We start from the raw sequence: 21,719 nt of genomic DNA on the forward strand, positions 1-21,719 counted from the left end.
TTATCGGGATTTTCGGTCCCTAGTCAGGTTAGAAATTCATAAATGTCACCAAAACCCCATTTGGTCATTATCGTAAACTATTCCAAAAATTACACTGTAATCAGAAGCTATTTGAAAATATAGTTTAGTTCTAATGCCTCTTCTCAAGCATCATATAGTGATTTTCTTCAAATCTTTAAAATTGTGTCATTTCAGGAGGTCTACCGATAAATGTCATCACATGAAATTACTTTTGCAATCACATGGTAGCTAACTTAATTGGGTGCATCTTTTGGTGGCACAAATTTCACAAGGAAAATTTATGCCCCATATTTAGCTGGGTAAGGAGAGGGCAGAGGACTTCTCTTGCCTCTATTGGTTCTCAGTTGCCTTCAACTCAATTCTCATTCCATGGTGTCATAGTCTTGACTGGCATATCCTTCAACCTACTGTCTCATAGTGCATGGTATAATTTTATACAGAAATCTTTTAAGTTGCTCCAGTGAATTCTTAATTGAAGGTTAACATGAAGCATGCAAATTGTTTTGGGTATTAGTTAAACACTAATTACATACTAGGTCTGCTTGTGTAAATAAATCTCAAATTCAGTGATAATTTATTTCTAAGGATCCTGATAAATCTCAGATTAAAATTGAGATGATTAAGTGGAGGCATGTTTCTTGATATATAATACTGTTTCATTTATTGTTGTCTTATCGCTGGAGATGACTTGAGTCTGCATAACAAACCTTTCTAAACAGTTTAAACCTTACATTTCTTAGTTACTTTCCTGTTATTTACCACCTCTAGGAGCCCAAAGTCCTTTTTTCTTTATTTAGTCACTTACGTATTATTGCCCTGTGGTAAAATGGTTTATAAGTCCCCAGAATCTCATTACTTCTTCGGGTTTTTACTTCTTTTGTGAAGCCCCCAGGATTTTAAAGACATCAGTAAAATTTGTATGCCTCTTTTCCTGTTAATAGGTCTTTTGTCACTTTAATGTGTTGTCCCTATTGATAGAACCTAAGAGGGTAGAAAAAAAGTGTTTCCTCTCCTACAACTTTCATTTACTTTTTCTTTGACTTCCTTCTCATCATTTTGGCTTTTATTTACTCTGTTAAAACTTAGTTTTCGGAAAATGTAAAATTGTGTCTTTTATACAGATTTAATAATGAAGATGCATTAAAGAATTTACTCATAAGACATGAGGGAACCAAGTAGATGTTATAACAGGTTCAGAGAAAGTTAACAGCATAGATTGATATGAGGTAGAGAAATGTTGAGATGACTTGCAAATGGAAGAAAAACTGGTTTTTCTACAGGGAGTGAGAAGTCAGAACACTGTGAACAGGTCAGAATTTATATGTGAACTATAATTACAAAAGTTGAAAAATAACTCAAAGACAGCAGTAGAACTAGAATTCCTTATCCCAAAAGGATATGCTATGTTAAGATGCATAGTTTTTATTGGAACACAAAGTTTCTCTTGACCTTACATTTGCATAAGAAATGTTTATGATATCTGTTTTATATATTATTACATAATTTCCAGAGTCGTCTAGCTTTCATTCTCTGTTTTAGGGGTTCGGAAAATTTTTCTTTAAAGGGCCAGGTAGCAAACATTTTTGGTCTTATTTTAGGTAGAGCACATACGGTTTCTGTCTTATTCTTTGTTTTATAATTATTTTCCTTCTACAACCCTTTACAAGTGTAAAAACCGTTAGTAGCTTGTGGGCTGTACAAAAACAGCCTGTGGGCTGCATTTTTTCGACCTCTGCTCTACGCAAATGATTTGAGATTCAGCATCAGTCTTTTCATACCATCAATTTCCAATTCTTCAGATCTTTGTTTTGATAAATCTTTTAACTGACTGGTATTCATTATCAAATACACACAAACACATTTTTTTTCCTGTGAAAGCTCATTAGTGCAATGTAGTTATTTTTTGTTAGTTTGTACATGCTTCTCAGTGCTTTCATGTGCATTGGTGGCATGCAAAGGGCAGGGAAGTGGGAGTGATGTGCATTAGGTACAGGTCATGCATAGGTTCATTATCTGCAGAACATTTTAAAATAGTAATAAAGTTGAATAAAAGTCAGTCTATCCAAGTTCATTTCAAGAGTAAATTCAACTTCTGCTTTCATTGATAATGTACTAACAAAGATTGGATTTACCCTGCTCCTTGAAACAATGGAAAGATGGAAAACTGAATGCAGCAATGGCAGTGAAAATATTATATATCAGGCAGTGAAAGACTGTGATCCTTGAGAGATGGGAAAAAAGGTGACCCTGCAGTTGCCCAGATTTACCTGAAGGAAGTTACCAGACCATGCTGCAGTAAGCAGAACCAGGCAGAGAGCAGTGACCTAGTAACTGAGCTGGAATTCTGGGGAAGCCAAAATAGCTAGAGTCCTTGGACCAGTAGTCATCAGAGAGCTGCACATAGAGAGCCCTCCCCTCCAGACATCTCCAGAGGGCCCTCCTTAAAGACTGAGATGAATGCCAGTCCATGTATGTGTATGTGAGACAAGTAGCCATGGTCAGGGAATGAAACACCGGAAAGGATTAGAGGGAACAGTGCCCATATGGCATATCTGGTATTAAAGAGGGCTTATTCCCAGCAATTAGAGTGGAAAACCTCAAAATTCTGTGGGTGTTTGTTAGAGTGTCAAAGAAGGGTCTCACCTTAGTGGGGAAAAAATTAATCTAGACTAAATATAGCTTAATTTCCTCTTAACAAAGCTTAAAATTAAGACCTAAATGGATGAGAGTTTCCAAGTAATTAACCATATGCCAGAAAAAAGCTTAAGAATATTTGTAGAAATACAAAAATATCCAAGAAGGTAAGTAGGATTCACGGTATCTGGCATTCAATTAGGAATTTCCAGGATATAAGAAGCAGGGGGAAAAGCATAATGAGGAGAAAAAGCAGTCTTTTGTTGTTGGAATGACATAAATAGTAGAATTAGTACACAAATATATTACAATAGTTTGTTTTACCGTATTCATTGTGTTTGAGATGCTAGAGAAAAGATTGGGAGTATGAGATAGGGAAGTGGAATTTATATAAAAAAAATCCAAAGTAAAGTTCTAGAGATGAAAAAATGTACTGGATGGATTTACCTGCATATTAGATAGTCAACAAATAAAGATTAGTGAAATTGAAGATATAGCAATTCAAGTTCTCCAAAATGAAACAGGATGAAAAAAAAAAAATGCTCAGGGAAAGCCCCCTGAATGGTACATAAGTAAACTATGAGATATCTTAAGTGGCCAAACAGACATGTAGTGACATCAGAGTGTTACCAAACTCAGATTTGGCTGCTTGCCCCTCAAAAGCCAATAATTCAGAGGCAAGTGCCTTTAATCAGAAAAGTTGGCAATCTGGGGAGGAGGTGGACTCATGTCCTAAGACCAGCTCCAAAGATTCTGCTCAGTCATGTTGGTTTTTAAGGGGAAAAAGGGGAAAGAAGAATCTCAGTGAATCATCAAGGCAGGAGGTTGGGTTCTGCACACTTCTCTGTGCAGGCTGGCAGACTCTCTTCTCAGATGTTATCTTGCCTGCAGGATTTCTAAAAGGGGCTGTTAGGGACAGAGAGCTACTCATTCTTTAATAGCTTAATTCTTCATTCTTACTTTTTTATATCTAAGAAAAGAATCAACAGGTTAATTGGGTTCTTTCAGGGTTAGAGGGGAGCAGAAATAAGCAAAAAGGAAAGGGGCAAAAGAGCTGCTTTCAATTCCCCACTGTCAAACATCACTCCATTTCTGTGGGATTAGGGGCAAAGGTCCATCTTCTGTAACTTTGGAGACTGAAAAAAGTATATAGAATACATTTGAATTTTAGCTCAAGAGCCGTAAAAAATACATTATGGAAAGTAGCCAACATAACTTACAAAGTAGTTGATACTTTAGATAAGAAGTCAGTGAAATTCATGAAAATGATATTTCATTTCAGAAAAAAGAGTTTGAATATGAGAGGGCCCAAAGCTTAAGGCTGATCAAATTATCGTCATTCCACTCTGTAAAGCCACCTAACACAATATAGTTGTGCTATAAGAATGTGAATCTGCCTTCTCCTTTCCTCACCCTTTAAGGCATAGAAGTAAACACAATTCAGTTGTTTACTTTTATCCTGTTGAGAAATTGGTGATGTGTTTTGGATTTCACTCTCATCAGATACAGTCTCAGTAATTTAAAGATAAATACTTTACCTCTTGAAATGTAACATCAGTTGTAGCTCATTTTAGTCTCCTTACTCTAATTTTATTTGAAACTACAAATAAAATACATTTCCTTTATTCACAGTACTGCTGGATCATGGGCTGTAATGCTTAAAGGACTCACAGTTTCATGGGAGAAGTGAAACAAAATGAAATATTTGTAGTAAAAGGGTAGAAGGTCTAATATATTTGTGTTTCTCATGGAACACTATTCTTTAGGATGATTACAGGTGTGCTGTAAAGAAATCAAATAAATTAAGCCAATCCTGGGCTTTTTTTTTTTTTTGTCATCATCATTGTTGTTTTGTAATCCTAGATCTTCACTGTGGCTTTAATCTGACAATACTCATTGTGAATGTAGTGTTTGATTTTTTTCCCGGTTGTATGTAGCCAGGAAATCCTTTTTAAGACAATACCTATAACTATCTCCTGAAACTGAACTGAGGTCACAGTTTATAATAGAGGAGAGTATAGAACTTGAGTGGAAGAAGCTCCTAATTCCAGCTCTGTCAGTCAAGAAGGTTCCTAAATGAAGTAATGTCTTCATGGAATCTTAAAGGTTAAGTCGTTTGTAAGATGGGCAGGAGGATCGTTCAAGGGAATTCTGGTTATTGTACATAGTTTGAGATCCTGAGATTGTTAGAGATACTGATAAGAGTGTTATCAGGGAAAGGATGAGAAGTGAGACTATTTAAAAGTCTTGTAAGATCTGTTGTATTGTTGGAATTGTATCTGGTGGCTTATAAGAAGCCATTGGCGGTTTTAAATTTTAAAAAAATGAAAACAAATTGGGGGCTCTTTAAGCAAAGCCCTGATTAAATCTGAGGGTTTTTTCTTTTTTCTTTTTCTTTTTCTTTTTTTTTTACAAGCATACTCTTGTGACAACGTAGAGTGATTGTAATGGTACCTAAGTAGTAGCTGAGAATTAAATTGACATGTGAAAAATCAATGTAATTTACCAATGAGAAGAGCTTTGTCACTGTGGGGGAGACAAAGAAACGCAAGCTGTTTAAGGAGGTGAAATATATTGGACCCATTCCTTTGATTTTTCGTTAAGGGACTTAAGTGGATGGTGGTGTCCTTATAAAAGTCTCCCTCTCTCTCTCTCTCTCTTTTTTTTTTAAAAGAGCATGGCATTCTGTATTGCATGCTTTCTAACTTTAAATTTTGTTTTACTGAAGTTTGTAAGTACACAGAAAACACCATGCACTCGAGGAAACTTAACAGAGGACAAACTACTATAATTGCCTGTGTTCCTTACCACAGTTTCCTTTTTTGAGGTTTAGAGTGAGGAGCCTAGTGGACAGTATTTTCTCATAAAACTGAACCATTTATGAGATATCTTGATCAAGTTGTAACAGTAGAGACCAAAGTTCCCTTGTTAAAGACTGGGTATGATGGTATACCCTAAATTAGTAGGAACATCAATTTTCCTAACTTCTGAACTCCAAAACTAGACTTACCCACTAAATTCCTGCTGACGCTGGAAAATAAGAGCTTTCTCCAGCCAAGAGAAAGCCCTAAAGATTACACTATTAAGGAGCAGACCAGAATATGGGCACCTGCTTCCAAAAGAGAAGAACAGAGTCACGCAGGCCTTGTTTCTTATTTCTAAAGGGCCAGCCAGATAAGTAAATCATTTTTACCTGGGTGGTGGGAATGAAAGAGGCACACTAATTGATGTCCCTGCCCTTGGAAAATAAAACCAGGGGAAAACTGGTTCCTTTTCTCTTGGTCAGCGGCACTGCTAAGACTGGAAACCATTCATGGAATGACAATGTTCTACTTTCCAATAGTAGATGATTGTAGGTATAGTTTTGGAATTTCAGAGATGAAAGTGATCTTGGAGACCATTTACTTCATTCCTATCATTTTTACAGATAAGGTATATACGGACCTAAAAGGTCAACTTTCTTGGAGTTCCTGTCAAGGCTCAGGGTTAATGAACCAGAATCCTTGAGGATGCAGGTTCGATCCCTGGCCTCGATCAGTGGGTTAAGGATCTGGCATTGCCATGAGGTGTGGTGTAGGTCGCAGACATGGCTCGGATCTGGCATTTCTGTGGCTGTGGTGTAGGCCAGCGGCTACACCTCTGACTCGACCCCTAGCCTGGAAACATCCATATGTTGCAGGTGTGACCCTAAGAAGACAAAAAGACAAATAAATAAATAAATAGCTCAACTTTCTTAAGATAACACAAGTGGAACATGTAAACAACTATTAATAAGCAGGAATGCTAATGTATTTACTTTTTCAACAGAAAATTAAGTGAATGTCTTCATTTCTATTTTTGTGCAAAAACCAAAAATATGAAAATAATAAAATAAAGAAAATTCATAATCTAGCTACCTTAAACCAACACCTATCTTTTTAACACATAAAACTTATACATGAAGTATAATGTGACATCCAAACTGGAATTGGTTTTTGAGGAGGGCTCATTTGGTTCATGTGAGAGGACTTGCTTTGCTACTTGTCTTTTTTATAGAGAACCATTCTGAAGGAATACAAGGTACTATCAATAATTCTCTATAGCACATCTTGAAATTACTGTTCTAACATCATTTTTTATTAACTGTGTAATCATTTATTGCTTCCCCTGAAACTAAAATAAGAAATTAGGCCAGATATGGCAAATATGTTTCTTTTGTCCTTCTCCTGACTTGATGAATTAGTAGTGACTGCACTGAAGATGCTGGGAGATGGCTGAATTTAGCTATTATTCTCCTGGTTAATCCACCAAAGAATGAGGGAAAGTATGTATGGTGTTTATTTGTATCCCCATTTGGGCAATTGCCAAGGTCCTGGCTGCTAGTAAATTTCTGTGCTTGTGTGCTTTAGAAGGTATTTTTTTTTCTTCTGAATTAAACCAATTTTTAATTTGGCTGAGTTTTAAATAAAATTATATGCTTCAGACTGATAGAGTGTGTGCCATTCTTATCTTTAGAGGTAACTCAGGGAACCAGTTCTTTCTGTTTTCACATGATGAAAAAAATCATTCCACATAAACACACATACAGCTCAGAACTTCAACCAAAGCATAGTATTAGTTTTTTGCTCAGCATGAGCAGTGATCTTCCACTGAGCAGACCCTCAGCCAGATGTCTAAAAGAAGAGAATGTGCAGCTGACTTTCCTATAACATGTTCTCAGAATTAAAACCATAGTGTTCCAGTTACAACCTTTCTTGCATAGGAAGTGGGAGCTGAATCTTTGTTATTGAGGATCAAGGTTTCATAGTGTTTTAATATTTAAGGTCAAAACTCTCAAAAAAATTGTTATTTTGGTTAATGGTACCTTAGCTGTATAGTTTCTAATTCCTTGGCACGCATATGCTTATTATATATTTTTTAAAAACATGAACATGTCTTTATTTTGCATTTAAGATTTACAAAACAGATGCTCTTTTTGTTCCTTAGCCTCATCATTGCAAACATCAGTTATCACTATATAAATTGATACTAGATGTGCTTTTAAGATATATTTTAAATTAATATAAAGCCAGCTTTTATAGTATGTGTAAAGATTTATGCTTATTGATTATTAAAGATTTGGTGATGACCACTTAAAAAATAACATTTATTATTTTTTGTATATTTATCAATACTATATATATATTTTAATAGCCAGAAAAATATAAAGAAAATAAAGCCACTTATTCTAATACCCCCAAATTATTATGTTTATATGTATATGCATAATGGGATCATTCATATTCTCTCTGTGTGTACATACACATATGATTTTATAATATTTTCACATACTATATATTTGAACATTTTTTGTGCCATTAAATAATCTTATAAAGTATGGTGATTATGGTCCTGTAAGAATAAGTGTGTTCCATCTTATGGATATACCATTATTTATTCATCTTTCTTTTTTAACATTTAGTTGCTTTGAATTTTGTAAATAATACTATGATTAATGTCAGTATACATATATATCTGGGTAAATATAATCTGTGATTTCATTAGATTAAATCCTTAGTATCTATTAGATCAATTGATACTAAAATTTTCAAGATTTTTTACATACTGCCCTCTAGAAACTTATACCAGTTTACTTTATCCATAGTGTATTAGTGATGGTTTGTCCCTTAACTTGCTTTTAAATCTTTGTAGATAAAAAGTGATTTATGTAATTTGCATTTATTTAGTTCCTAGTAAGTTTGAATTTTTTCCCCTATTAATTGGTCCTTTGCAGTTGTAGGATGTGTGTGTGTATTTTATTTATTCTACATAAGGATGCTTATTTTATTTTTCAGTGTTTTTAATCGTGCCTCCTCTACTAAAGCTGTATGGTATGATGGGAAGGGCATAAACTTTTAATTCAGCCAGACCTGGGCTTAGATTTCAGTTGTCACATATATTTTCCATGTGTCTTTGGGCAAACTACCTGTCATCTCTGAGCCTGAAGTTCACTGATCTGTGAAATAGGACCATTATGGGATTTAAATGAGACACTTATCTCAGAAGAGTCACTCACTGATAGGTGTAATTATCTTCCTCTTCCTCACCACCTCATTATCACCTACCTGTCATTTCTCTGTATAGATATTTTTGAACAAAATTGAAGGAAAGGTTCATCTAAGTCTGCTTGTTTGCCTGTAAACAAAGTGGATGGGTTCTCTTCATGATCCACCAAATGGTCACTGTTGAATTCTTTTTAATGGGGCTGATTGGAAAACATTTACCTTGCAGTTACTGAGGAAGAAGTGGGAAGAGCCAGCAATGGAACAGGCCCAGCTACCAGAGGAACAACTTTTTTTGTTCTGTGTCTGATACTACTTTTTTGTTATGGGCTGGCTCCCTGTGTTGGATTTTTATGTTGCTTGTAACTTCTGCCAGAATCTCAGTGCCCCAAATGCCAGAGCTTGCAGTTGAAGCCAGCAGGGTAGTCCAGACAATGAAGTAGATTCCTTTGCTCATGTTGACAGCTTATTTGGAAAACTTGAACAGCTGTCTGATTCATGAATAGCAAACCTATTCAAGAGAGTTTAGTAACAAAATTTCCAAAAGAAATGAATGTGTCAGATAGTCTCCTTTATAAAGCACTTCTATCAACAAACATCTGTTGATTATGCACCCTGTGTCAAGTACAATGCCAAGTGTTGACTTGCAATGGGGAATAAGACTAGTCTTGTGTTGAAGATTCAGATAGTGACAAGATTTAAACATAAAATATTATTAACAGATGAGAGGCAGGATATAAGCACTAAGTGATTGATGGAGGATTCAAGGACTTCTGGAGAAGGAGGAAGTTTCAAATGTTGGAGGATATTGTCATAATGAGGTTTCAAAATATTTAAGAAATTGAGTCCTATATTTTGAAACAGTTTTATTTGTTTCTTCCAATGTGAAAGGATGAGGTAATTCTCTTTTGTATTAAAACTTCTCTTCTAAACCTTCTTTGTAAGGTTGATTAACAAGAGGCAAGCTTGCTGATCAACTTTAGGCACATGACACACACATTTACCCTCCTGATGTCAGTATGGCAGGTGGAGATGATATGGGAACATGTTTGGTAGACTTTAGCCCTTACACAGTTGATTATTTACATTTTTTGGCTTGAGAGAGGATAGGCACTAGCAGAGGGAGTTTCTCATAGATGGACCACCATGGCCATATGCATAATTTGGTGTGATCTTTAGTGATCATCCATTAGTCAAATAAACGTTGCAAATGATTTTGCTAACTGGGTTTTATTGCAGGTTTATTTGACTAATGAATGACCACTAAATATCATCCCAAATTGTGCATATATGAAGACTTCTTTGTTTTAAATTTGTAAGTTTTAAAGTTTTTAATGATCAGGGCTCCCTTTTGCCTTGTGAAGGTCACTTTTCATTTGTTCAGAAGCAGTTTTGACTTAAGATACCATCTGTATATAGATTACTGACAGTTATAAAAGACCAATAGCTTTTAAGGCATTGTACTGTTAACAGTAGGTGATACTGATTTTGATAAATACTTCACAGGGTATACTTACATCATAGCATCACATTATTAAAAAGATAGTTTCTATTCGTTAATCATACCTCGATAAAATTGAAAAAAAAAAACTAAAATAAAACCAGTAGATAGTAAAAAGATGAATAAGACTACTCCAGTATCAGGGAGCTGACATTTTATTTGAAAAAAAGTATATTCATAGATAAATACAATCTATAGTATGTGGTGTATTCTATAGGAGAGACCCCCAGAAAGGTGAAAGACGTTTTGCAGACATAAAACAAAGTAGTAACAATTTTTGGGCGACAGGGTGAGTGAAAAGAAGTAGTGTGAGGTAAAGGTTGGCTAGGTGGGCGGGAATCAGATCTTGGAGAACTTTGATGTCTTTCTGAATATGTGAACTTTATTCCTGTGGGAATGGAGAACCTTAGGAGGCTTTTTAGAATGTCTTCTCCACTCCACTGCCATTAAAAAGTAATACTTGGTCATTATACAGAATTGGAAAGCACAGAAAAGGTGTTCAGAAGAAATGTAAAGTCACTCATAGATTCAGTCTCTCTTTCTGTTCCCCTCCCCAACCTCGTCTCCTAAGTCTGTCGTTGTTGGAGACCCTGCAATTTTGCTTTGGGGCCCTTTAAATTTAAACCTTTATAAAGGCATTGGACTGGTCCAAAAATAGGGAATATCTATGTAGAATCAGGGATCCAGGTAGCAGAGGTAGTTGCATCCTCTTCTCTGTTTGCAGAGTATTCACTTATTTTTAGCAAATTACCATGTAGCTTTGTTGGCATCTTCTGAGGCTGTGGAGACAATTGATTTAAGAAGCATAGTGGTTACACAGTATTTACAAAGTCATCATTTCTATTACAAGATATATGAGGTCTGAGTTAGTGTGATTCAAGGGTCAGTGATCCCTAGCTTTGACCATTAATCCTGTGATAATGGAAGTGATGGCAGCTTTCACCTCAAACACACCAAGAATTAATGACAGCACTGTCCTCCACATGTTTTGACAAAGATTGCCCATTATCTTGTTTTCCATAAAGCACTCCTGCCCTTTAAGTTTTGCCTGTAAATAAGGGAAGAATGAGACAGATACCACTTGTAGATTTAGCTTATGTTAACATTTTCGACGATGATCCAGAATTGCTCAATTATATTTGACTGTAGTTCTTGGAAAAGTCTAAATGGAAAGGACAGTTTGTTTATAGGAATGCCGAGTCTTTCCTGCTTTGTAGGGTAACATGATTAATTTTAACATTGAATCCACAGCTTTGCAGAATGTAGTAAAATTCCTATTGTACCCAGCCTTAGGTTTATAAGCTCAGGCTTGTGCATAGCATCAGTGTTCTCATGTATATATGCATTCCCTAACACTTGGTGATTTGTACTTTAGTCTTGTTTTCCAGTTTTTTCCACCACGTGATATCTGACCTCAGCTTGCAGAGTTTAAAAAATTAAGTATATTTTACTCATGACTTTTATAAAAATTAAAATTTTCAATTGGCTGTGTACATCTCAGTTGATGGTAGAAATGCACGTGAAAACAGTTGTTTTTAGCTCTATCAGTATTTGAACCTGTTGGAGATTTTAGAAAATTGTGCAACCTTTGCTTTCATTATTTGAATTCTGGTAAAGATGATAAACCTCAAGTATGGATTCTCTCTTGTAGAAATCAGCACATTCCTGAAGTGCCGGATTTTTAGATACACCTTTATCTTGCATGATTTCTACATAATTTCACCCTAACAACTGAGGAAAGATAGATCTTTTATTGCTGTTGTCACACACATGCCTCGGTTGTCTTAGCTGACCTTGGAAGAGGAGCTTCAGTTCCCAGTATCTTGTTTTATTCATATTCCGTCTGCAACTCGTGATGCCACTGCCTTTTTAGCTTCCTAGTCCCTGTGTGAGGGCAGTGTGCCCATGTCCCTGTCTGCCTTCTGTTGTCGTGTGAATGACTGGCCACACGACCAGGAATGCTTTGGGGAAAGTCTCTCAGTACCTCAAGGACCTAAGCTTCCAGTAAGCCCTCCCGGAGGGGTGAAAATATAGGATTCCCCAGGCTTCTAGCTCATCTCTCTTTCTAATTTTGGTCCCCTCTAAACCTCTTCTGAACTCCCATTCTCTTTCAAGGTTAGAGCATATGAATTTTATTCACACAACTAACCATGTGTCACAAAGCTCTCCCTACATACCTTTTTCTTATCTCTTACCGTTCATTCACTGCTATAGCTTTGGCCAGACTGAATTACATCTCAGTCCATAATTCTGTTCTCTTTCATTCCTACCTTGCGTATGCTATTCTTTTTCCCAGAGTGCTTTCCACATACCTTCCCTTCACCACTTATTATTTGCTAATGGTAACCATGGCTGGGTGAAGTCTGTGCTTCTAAGATCTCTGTGGAAATTCTTTCTTGCTTATACCTCTTGTCCCCTCTTTCTCAGACTGGATTAGCTGTCTCCACTGTGTATGCCATAGCATCATTCTCATTTCTATCCCAGCTCTTAAGCTGGTTACAGTCACAGGTCTGAGGTAATTAAGTATTTCCAGTACTGACCATAGTGCCAACCACTGAGCTGGTGCTCAATAAAAAAATTGAAGGGGAGAAAGTGTGCAGGTAAATTTTTTTCATATCTACTATTATCATTCATAGGCTCAGTAGTTTGAGAAGATCGTATTGCCTGTTTTGACTTTTAGAATAGAATGTAAATTAAATTGACATTCTCTGTGGATTATATTTTTTAAAAAATTATTGGTTAAGAATACTGTTTATTTAGCCTCTAGATTATAACCATTTTACAGTAAGACATGGGACATACATGTGTATGTGTTTGTTTGAGTGAAACAATGTTTTAAAGTACAATGCATACTCTTATTGGTGTTTTCTATTCAGTTCTTTTCTATTTATTTTTATCAGTGTTATTCATAGCCCATTAGACTGATTTTACAACCCTTATAGGTCACAGTCAGCCCTTTGGAAACCACTGTTTTAAATAACTGTATTTTGTCCTGTGATGAAGACTTTGAGTGTTGGTGTATCAGTCAAAGTTCAACCAGAGAAAGTTAACCAGTAGGAGATTCATATTAAGAGATTTATTGCAAGGAATTGGCTTATAACCAGTGTAGAGACTGGGTATGTACGTCAGAAATCTTGTAGGGCAGGCCATCAAGATGGGAGGGAGAGAGGCTGGAACACGGCAACAGACTGAAACTGCTGTCCAAAGTCAGAATTTCTACTTTCTCTGGGAAGCCTCAGTTCTGCTCTTAAGGTCCTTCAACTGATTGAATGAGGCTCGCCAAGATTATCCAGGGTTATTGCCTTTACTTAAAGTCAACTGATTTTGGACTTCAATCACATCTACAAAATATTTTACAGTGACATCTAGCTTGGTGTTTGATTAAATAACTGGGGGCTATAGCCTAGTCAAGTTGATACATCAAAAGACTGTCAGAGTAGGTGCAAAGAACCTGGTCTTTTGCCCATTTTATAATCTAAAGAGTAGGAGTCCATTTTGGTTCATCCACACTAGGATGCTTTACATCATATTCCTGTCTTCTCTGTACTAAAGTTAACCTTCTTCAACCCTTACCCACTGATTTGGCTGGTGATTTAGTCTCATCTTCCATCACCCTGAGTAAATGCACAATTTTTGAGAGTTTTCTAGAGTTCCTTGTTTTGTTTTGTTATGTTTTGCCTTTTTTTTAGAGGCACACCCTCAGCATATGGAGGTTCCCAGGCTAGGGGTCTAATTGGAGCTGTAGCCACCGGCCTACACCACAGCCACAGTAACTTGGGATCTGAGCTGTATCTGCGACCTACACAACAGCTCACGGCAACGCTGGATCTTTAACCAGCTGAGCAAGGCCAGGAATTGAACCCACAACCTCATGGTTCCTAGCCAGATGCATTTCCACTGAGCCACCATGGGATCTCCCTAGAGTTCCTTGTGTTTGGAGCTCTTTCTGCTTTTAACTTCTGATGATATTCTTGAACAAATGGTCAAGTTCCTTTCAAAGCTCTTTTTACTCTGTTTCCAGGCAGAATTCTGGGCTTGGAGTAATCTTTCCAAGGTTCCTAAGACTTCAAAGTTTGGTCTTCATGATATCCCTTAGTCCTACTATCAGAGGTACAGTCACCCTTGGGGGCCTTGCATGAGGGAGGGTAAACTTCTATACCTGAGGAACTTCCATGCCCTAGAAAAGCTTTTCTCTTCCCAGCCTCAACCCTCTTTGGTGTGGTCATTGACACTCTCCTCTTTTACCTCGCTACCCAACACATTGCTGTTTCTCCCACCATCTGTTTCTGTTTAGACAGTTCAGAATCATCTCCCACGATGGGCCTTTAGAAACACAATGCTCTCTGGTAGTGAAAGAAGAAGTAAATATCAATTGCTAAGACAAATGCTAGAACAGACCCTAACTCATCCTGTTGGATCTGTGCAAGAGTATTAATATTAACTTCTGTGAGTGGCAAGTCAGTTATTTTTCCCAGATTACCCCACCTCCAAAAAAAAAAAAAAAAAATCCCAATTGGTGCTAATTAGCTCAGTTTTTCTGTGATGAAGACACCTGTCCAGTGGGAACTGGACCAAGACCACCAGTTTATTTCATGCTGGCCATCAGTTGTCAGTCTGTAAAGCATATGTCTCAAATTTAAATTAAAAGTCTGGCTGAACTGAAAGGGAACAATGCTAATTTCTCGTGATTGTGTTTATTTATTACAATTTGAAAAATACTATGAAAAACATGAACATCAGTGGAATTGCCCAGTTTTCTGTTAAGTTATCTGCTAGAAAAACTCATTGATTTGGACTTCACTATCTTAGAGTTTGTCCAAATTTAGAATGAGCTAAGTTTCTATTTATTTACTACAGAGTTTCTTCCTGATTACTTTAATGACATAAACTGACTTTGTAAGGAGATATTAAACTTACTTTTAAAACTTTTCGAGTACTTTAATAATATGTATTTGCAGATAAGTGTGCTAATTATAATTTAATTCTACTTTGTCCAAATGAAGAGATATAGGACCTTCTAATCTTTTTATCTCATTGATAATTTCTGTTTATGTGACCTTAATAAAACTCCACTTATTTTTTTTTTGTCTTTTTTGCTATTTCTTGGGCCGCTCCCGCGGCATATGGAGGTTCCCAGGCTAGGGGTCTAATCGGAGCTCTAGCCACCGGCCTACGCCAGAGCCACAGCAACTCAGGATCCAACCCGCGTCTGCAACCTACACCACAGCTCACGGCAACGCCGGATTGTTAACCTACTGAGCAAGGGCAGGGACCGAACCTGCAACCTCATGATTCCTAGTCGGATTCGTTAACCACTGCGCCACGACGGGAACTCCAAAACTCCACTTATTTTGAAATATTCTTTCATAAAAAGTTTTCTTAAATTTAACTTATCTTTCTTCAGAGTCGAACCATAGCTATTCTAAATTTGAAGATTTACATCTTCCATATTTGGTTGTTGATTATCTACAAGTATGAAGTGATTGGTGCCATAGATAATACAAAAAAGTATGGTTGATTTTATCTTGGGTTTTGTATATAGTCTATGAATGTAACCAAGGATATGAAAATTTATAACACTCTAATGATGTAAGAAAGACACCATCTAGATATGATTGTCTTCATCAGATGCCAGAAGACTAGTTTTTGGAGTCAGAGAATGTTATTCTCTTTTAAGGGCTTTATGATGGTTAACTTTATGTCAACTTGGCTGGCCCGTGGTGGCCAGATATTTGGTCACACATTATTTTAGATGTTTCTCTGATGGTGATTTTGAGTGAGATTAACATTTAAATTGGTAGACTTTAAGTAAATTAAATTGCCCTCTGCAATGAGGGTGGGACCCATGCGACCAGTTGAAGGCTTAACAGAAAAGACCAGCTTCCCCTGTAGCAGAGAGAATCTGTTGGGCTTGAATTGCAGCAGCAACTTTTCTGTGGGTCTCCAGCCTGCTACTCTGCAGATTTTGGACTTGTCATCTCTCTGATCTCATGAGCCAATTCCTTAAAATGAATCTAGTTTAGTATAAATATAAATATAGTATATGTTAAATATTTTATATACATACACATCCTGTTGGTTCTGTTTCTGTGGAGAACCCTGACAAATTCAGGCCTCTGTGTTGCCCTTTGACTAGCCTGCTTTCTAACTCCCATTGTGTAGAATATATTTGTTTTTTCACTTCCTGTTCTTTACTTATCTATGAAAACATTAGGCTTACAATTACAGTTTTCCTTATAGACTTTGTCTTTTTAGGTATCCCTATATATACCATGTGTATTGTCCTCCGAGCTTCAAATTTCTCATGTAAAAATATGAAAAGCGGGTACTCTACTCTTTTTCTACCTTGCTGGACCAGTTGGTACAAGAGTTAAAGATTACGTGTGTGAAGTTTTATATTTGTCTGCAATTTATTTCCAATTATTTTTAGCATATACATCACAGTATTTATGGATATAACATTGTTTTAGGAGCGTTTAGTTAGCATTCCAGGTACAACAATCATGAATCTTCATACTAGGATTAATATTTGAAGACCCTAAAAATAGATTTCTACACTCAGATATGCATACTTTAAATCTACATAGGAAGACTTACTAATGTTAGAGATGTTAAAAATATTGATAAAATGAGTCATGTTGAAAATATATGGATTTATTTAGAAATATTTTGTGTAATGGACTTCACATCAAGCAAGCTAAGCTTTTGGAGTAGCATCTTAACTCTAGTACCCATTTGGTCCTGTTTTCTGAAATGTAGGATTCCGTTGAGGGATCTAGTTAGAAGATCACACATATCCTGCTGTAGAATAGTGTCACAGTTACTCTAAGTATATCTCTATGCAGGTTACTTTAGTTCCTCTATGCAGGAACTAAAGGACAGAGATCTGAGATTTCACTGAACTTGCCAGGTAGAATTGTGGGTCTGTTTTTTCACCTTCCTGCTCATCAATGTTTTTCCATGCAGGAGAAAGCTTTTACCTATTGAGAATCCTTGGAGACTACTATGACTTATCCCCAGATGCCTTATAATTGTGAACTCCAGTTTGGCTCATGTCCATTTGCAACAAGAACCTAACATATTCCCTGGCATATGTTAAGGAAACAAGAAACTATTATTCTTGCTATCGTAAATCAGTGAGGGAAGAAGAGGAAACTGAAGCTTTTTACATTGTTCTGAAGCTGTCAGGATCCTCCTTTCTGAGGATGATTTATTGCCAAATTTGTTTTTAAAACTTTAAGATATAGACTGTTGTTTCCATGCTCTCTTTTAGTTTTAATTTAGAGTTTCTTTAGCAGAGCCACTAAAACCATGTGAAGGTGAGTTAGAGTTCTGCCAAGGAAGCTTGTGATAGTGGGGCCTGTTTGAGGAAGCATGTGAATGCTTGGCTCATCTCCAGGAGCGTGCTGTGCCAAGCCATCATCTGAAACACAGCTTGCTAGAACCTGGAATATTTTCCATCTTTGATGTGTCAGGAGATGAAGCAGAACCCAGATGACAGGCAGAATGGAGACCTTGTGAAAGCCTTGTGGGAGATTCCTTCTAGGCAATATTTACAGAAAATCCTGAATTCATTTTGACCTTCATTGATTAAAGAAAATGTGTCATGAGGAAGTAAAGGAAATACATTTTTTTCTCTCTTGTTGAAAAAATGTTGCTGTTGTTTTGGAAAAGTGTTGGAGCTCAGACCACCAGAAATGTGAAAAAAAAAATCATCCACGTTGAAATCTAATAAGCTAATTTTAACGTTATTTATTTTTCGTAGCCTTGGGTTGCTGGGTCAGAAATGTCCTTGCTAACCGTATTTGTAAACTTGATACCCCTAAAAGCCTGCTTCTGCTGCAAAGCAAGGGGTGAGGTCTTGTTTTGTTTTCTTTGATCAAGGAATAGAATATAGCTTGTTGGCCCTGAAACAAGAAGTCTTAAATTTAAACATCCTTTTGTTTGCTTTTCTCAGTGAAATAACACAGGAACAATGTGAAAGTGATTGAACTAAATATATATTTATATATGTATATATTTTGAGTGGTATTGAATATCAGGACCCAGAATGCTGTTGGCCTTTATAGTTTTTTGCGGTTTTTTTTGCATTGCAGTGTTATCTTGATGGGCCTCTTATTATTATTTGAATAATTAACTATTTATATATATTTATATAGAAGTTATGGTAAGTAATATATATAAAATGGTAGAACAATTATAAGAATGTTAAAAGAATCATGACCATCTTGATGAAAGGGGAAGTCTTTACCTAGGTCAATTTTTCTTTCATCTCTGAGGTTTTTCCTGGTCAAGGCAAAACAAAGCTTGGCAGATGATTAGCCACTGTGTGATTATGGTGCATTGATCTGGACACAAGTAGGGATTTTGGCAGGCCAGTCTACATTATGATACCAACTAGTCTTGTAGTTCCTTTTTCCCAAGGGCATTAAGCATTGTAGTGGATGAAATATTCAAAACTTATTTGTAAATGAGAATATGAGATATGTCGTTATCTGGGGGAATATTATTATCTCTCATATTACCCTGGGAAAGCTTTCCCTGCCCTGACATTGAACTGTGTGTGATTATGTGGATTATCTCCTTTCATTCTCACAGTAACTTTAAGCAGTAGATATTATTATTATTCTTATAAGCCATTTTGTAAATAAAACTGAAGCAGAGAGTGGTTTTACAGTTTGGCAAGGGCTACATAGCTGGAGAATTTAGAAGGTCTTTAGTTTAGATTAAAACTGGGATCATAGCAATTGAGAATATATTTATACCTATGTATGTATATATAGAGATAGATAAGTATAGATATACATATGGGTATGGATATAGATATATCTGCAATGTTTAGAAATATGTGTTTCACAGCCTTTCAAGTCCACAGAGATAGAGCTTTTTAATCACTGTATGAAATTACATATTTGTATATATCATAATTTAGTAAGACATTTTCTCTGTCATTGGACATTTTGCAGATAGTTCGGGAACTGCGATAGCAGGTTAAGGACCTGCTGTTGTCTCTGTGAGGAGGTATCTAGTAATCAGATGAACATATCACCATTTCATTCTGTAGAAAAGAAATAATATATTTTTTTCTCTTCAGCTTGATCATAGTTTCACTCCTCTACCCTTCTATTCAAATTAGTCTATGTGGTCTATTCAATAAATAGTAGGGAAAGAATGAGATATCCATCCGAAAAATATTCCTATTCCTTTTTTTTTTTTTCCAGGGCCGCACCTATGGCATATGGAGGTTCCTAGGCTAGAGGTCTAATTGGAGATACAGCTGCCAGACTACATCACAGCCACAGCAATGCCAGATCTGAGCCAAGTCTACAACCTACACCACAGCTCAAGGCAACATCAGATCCTTAACCCACTGAGCAAGGCCAGGGATCGAACCCGCAACCTCATGGTTCCTAGTCGGATTCGTTTCTGCTGCACCACAACGGGAACTCCTATTTAATATGATTAAGAAAAGTAAAATTTAGATTGGTTAAAAACAAAAAATTATAAATTCCTAAAGTGCTAAAAGAAAATGTGGGACAATGTTTAGGCTAGAGAGCACCTTCCTAAAAAGCCACAGATCCTAGATGTCATAAAGAAAATGAATAAACTATTTGAAGTACTATTTTGCAATATATAGTAATATAGTTTTCTGGTTGCTTTATGTAATCTCAGGATATCCTCAAATAACTTTATAAACCAGCATGACTGGTAAAGAACATTTTGATAGCACTTGAGCACACACACACACGTATGTGTATACACACATATTTTTAAATTCATGTACGGTTTGGTAGCAAAATTGAGTTATGTTCCAGTATGAATATCTTTTAAATCCTTATTTTGCAATCATATACTTGAACCTAGTAGCAGAAGCAGACAAGTGGCAATCATTAATGGAGTAATTTCCAATTATCTTTGCCAGTAGTTTCCAGTACATTCCAGATCCAACTAACTTTTCTTTTTTTTTGTCTTTTTTGCTATTTCTTTGGGCCGCTCCCGCGGCATATGGAGGTTCCCAGGCTAGGGGTCGAATCGGAGCCGCAGCCCCCGGCCTACGCCAGAGCCACAGCAACGCGGGATCCGAGCCGCGTCTGGGACCTACACCACAACTCACGGCAACGCCGGATCGTTAACCCACTGAGCAAGGTCAGGGATCAAACCCGTGACCTCATGGTTCCTAGTCGGATTCGTTAACCACTGCGCCACGACGGGAACTCCCCAACTAACTTTTCTTTGTGTGTTGTTAAAGTTTGCTCCCTAGGCATGCTGCATTATTGTCTACTCAATTGTTTATGTTTTCTGAAAAATAAAGATACAGATATTTTGTCTAATGTTTTATGTTTGAATCATACATTCTACCTCTTCTACGTTTGAATATACAAATCTTTGTTTATTCTTTAAGATTTAACTCAAATATTTTTTGCTCCATGAAATTCTTCACTTTCTCAGGACAATAAAAAAAATTACTTGGTATATTCCTTTGTTACATCAGTTATCACATTGTATTGTAGTTTATTTTGATTTCTGTGTCCTTATTAAGCTGTGAGCTACTTGAAACTGTGCCTTCTTCAATGTCTAGTACAATGTCTGGCATAGGATTTGTACTCTGTAAGATTTTGATGAATGAATAAATGTGAGTGATTACCAAAACATATAAGGGAAGTAAAATATACAAAGGCTATTTAAAAGAAAGTATAAACCTGATGATTTAAGAAAAAATTAGAGGGTTCAATGGTAGGGGTATAGAAAACATATTTTGTGAAAAGATTAATTAAAAAGGTAGAAACCCCATAGTTTAGAAATGCACATTTTGATGCAGAAATATCTGTTGTGGTGGAGAAATGTGGAAGAGACCAAGTGAATGGCACAATGCTATGAAAACATGTTGAAAGTTGGAGTAAAAAGAGCTGTTCATTCTGGTACAGAACCTACAAATTACATGGTTTTGAGACATATGTAGAATAAGGAACCATACTACATCTGTTTCTATATAGGCAATATGTATTTCTGTTTTATAAGTTACCATATATAGCATGTAAGAGTTGCAAGTTTTCCAATAATATGAATGTAAAGCACATGTGGACTAGTAGGGCCAGCTTTGTAGAAAAGACTTGCTTTCTTTCATCTCTGGCTTTCTGTCTTGCTTTCTGTTTTTATTATTGCTTAATTATATATATATTTTAAAAAACTAACAGATCTTAGATTTTAATTTTGGAGGACAGGACAAAGTTTTATCTAGGCACAATCTAAATACATCATAATAGTGGCACAGTCTAGATACTTCGTAATTGTTTTTAATTTGATCAAAAATGTCAGTTTTTACTATGCAGATTAATTGGACTTGATGAATTATACATTTCTTTTAAATATTCTTCAGTGTTTTAAGTGAAGAATTGTATACCTATTCCCAGTTACTTTTCACATAAAAAATATTTCAACAGATATAAGGACAATATGTTTCTTATGGCTACATCTGAAGACCACATTTAGTAGTTTTTGAGTGATTTAGTTCATAAGGGAGGAGCAATATTCTCTCTGCAGCT

The 21,719-nt window shown here is 36.2% G+C and overlaps 1 protein-coding gene across 2 annotated transcripts in view; it reads left to right on the top strand.

Annotated features, from left to right (window-relative positions):
• The window catches only part of PPP1R9A (protein phosphatase 1 regulatory subunit 9A), a 325,008-nt gene that overhangs the window by 151,392 nt on the left and 151,897 nt on the right, over positions 1–21,719 (top strand). The window lies entirely within an intron of this gene.

Source organism: Phacochoerus africanus, chromosome 11 (assembly GCF_016906955.1).
Source record: "Phacochoerus africanus isolate WHEZ1 chromosome 11, ROS_Pafr_v1, whole genome shotgun sequence".
Classification (NCBI taxonomy): domain Eukaryota; kingdom Metazoa; phylum Chordata; class Mammalia; order Artiodactyla; family Suidae; genus Phacochoerus; species Phacochoerus africanus.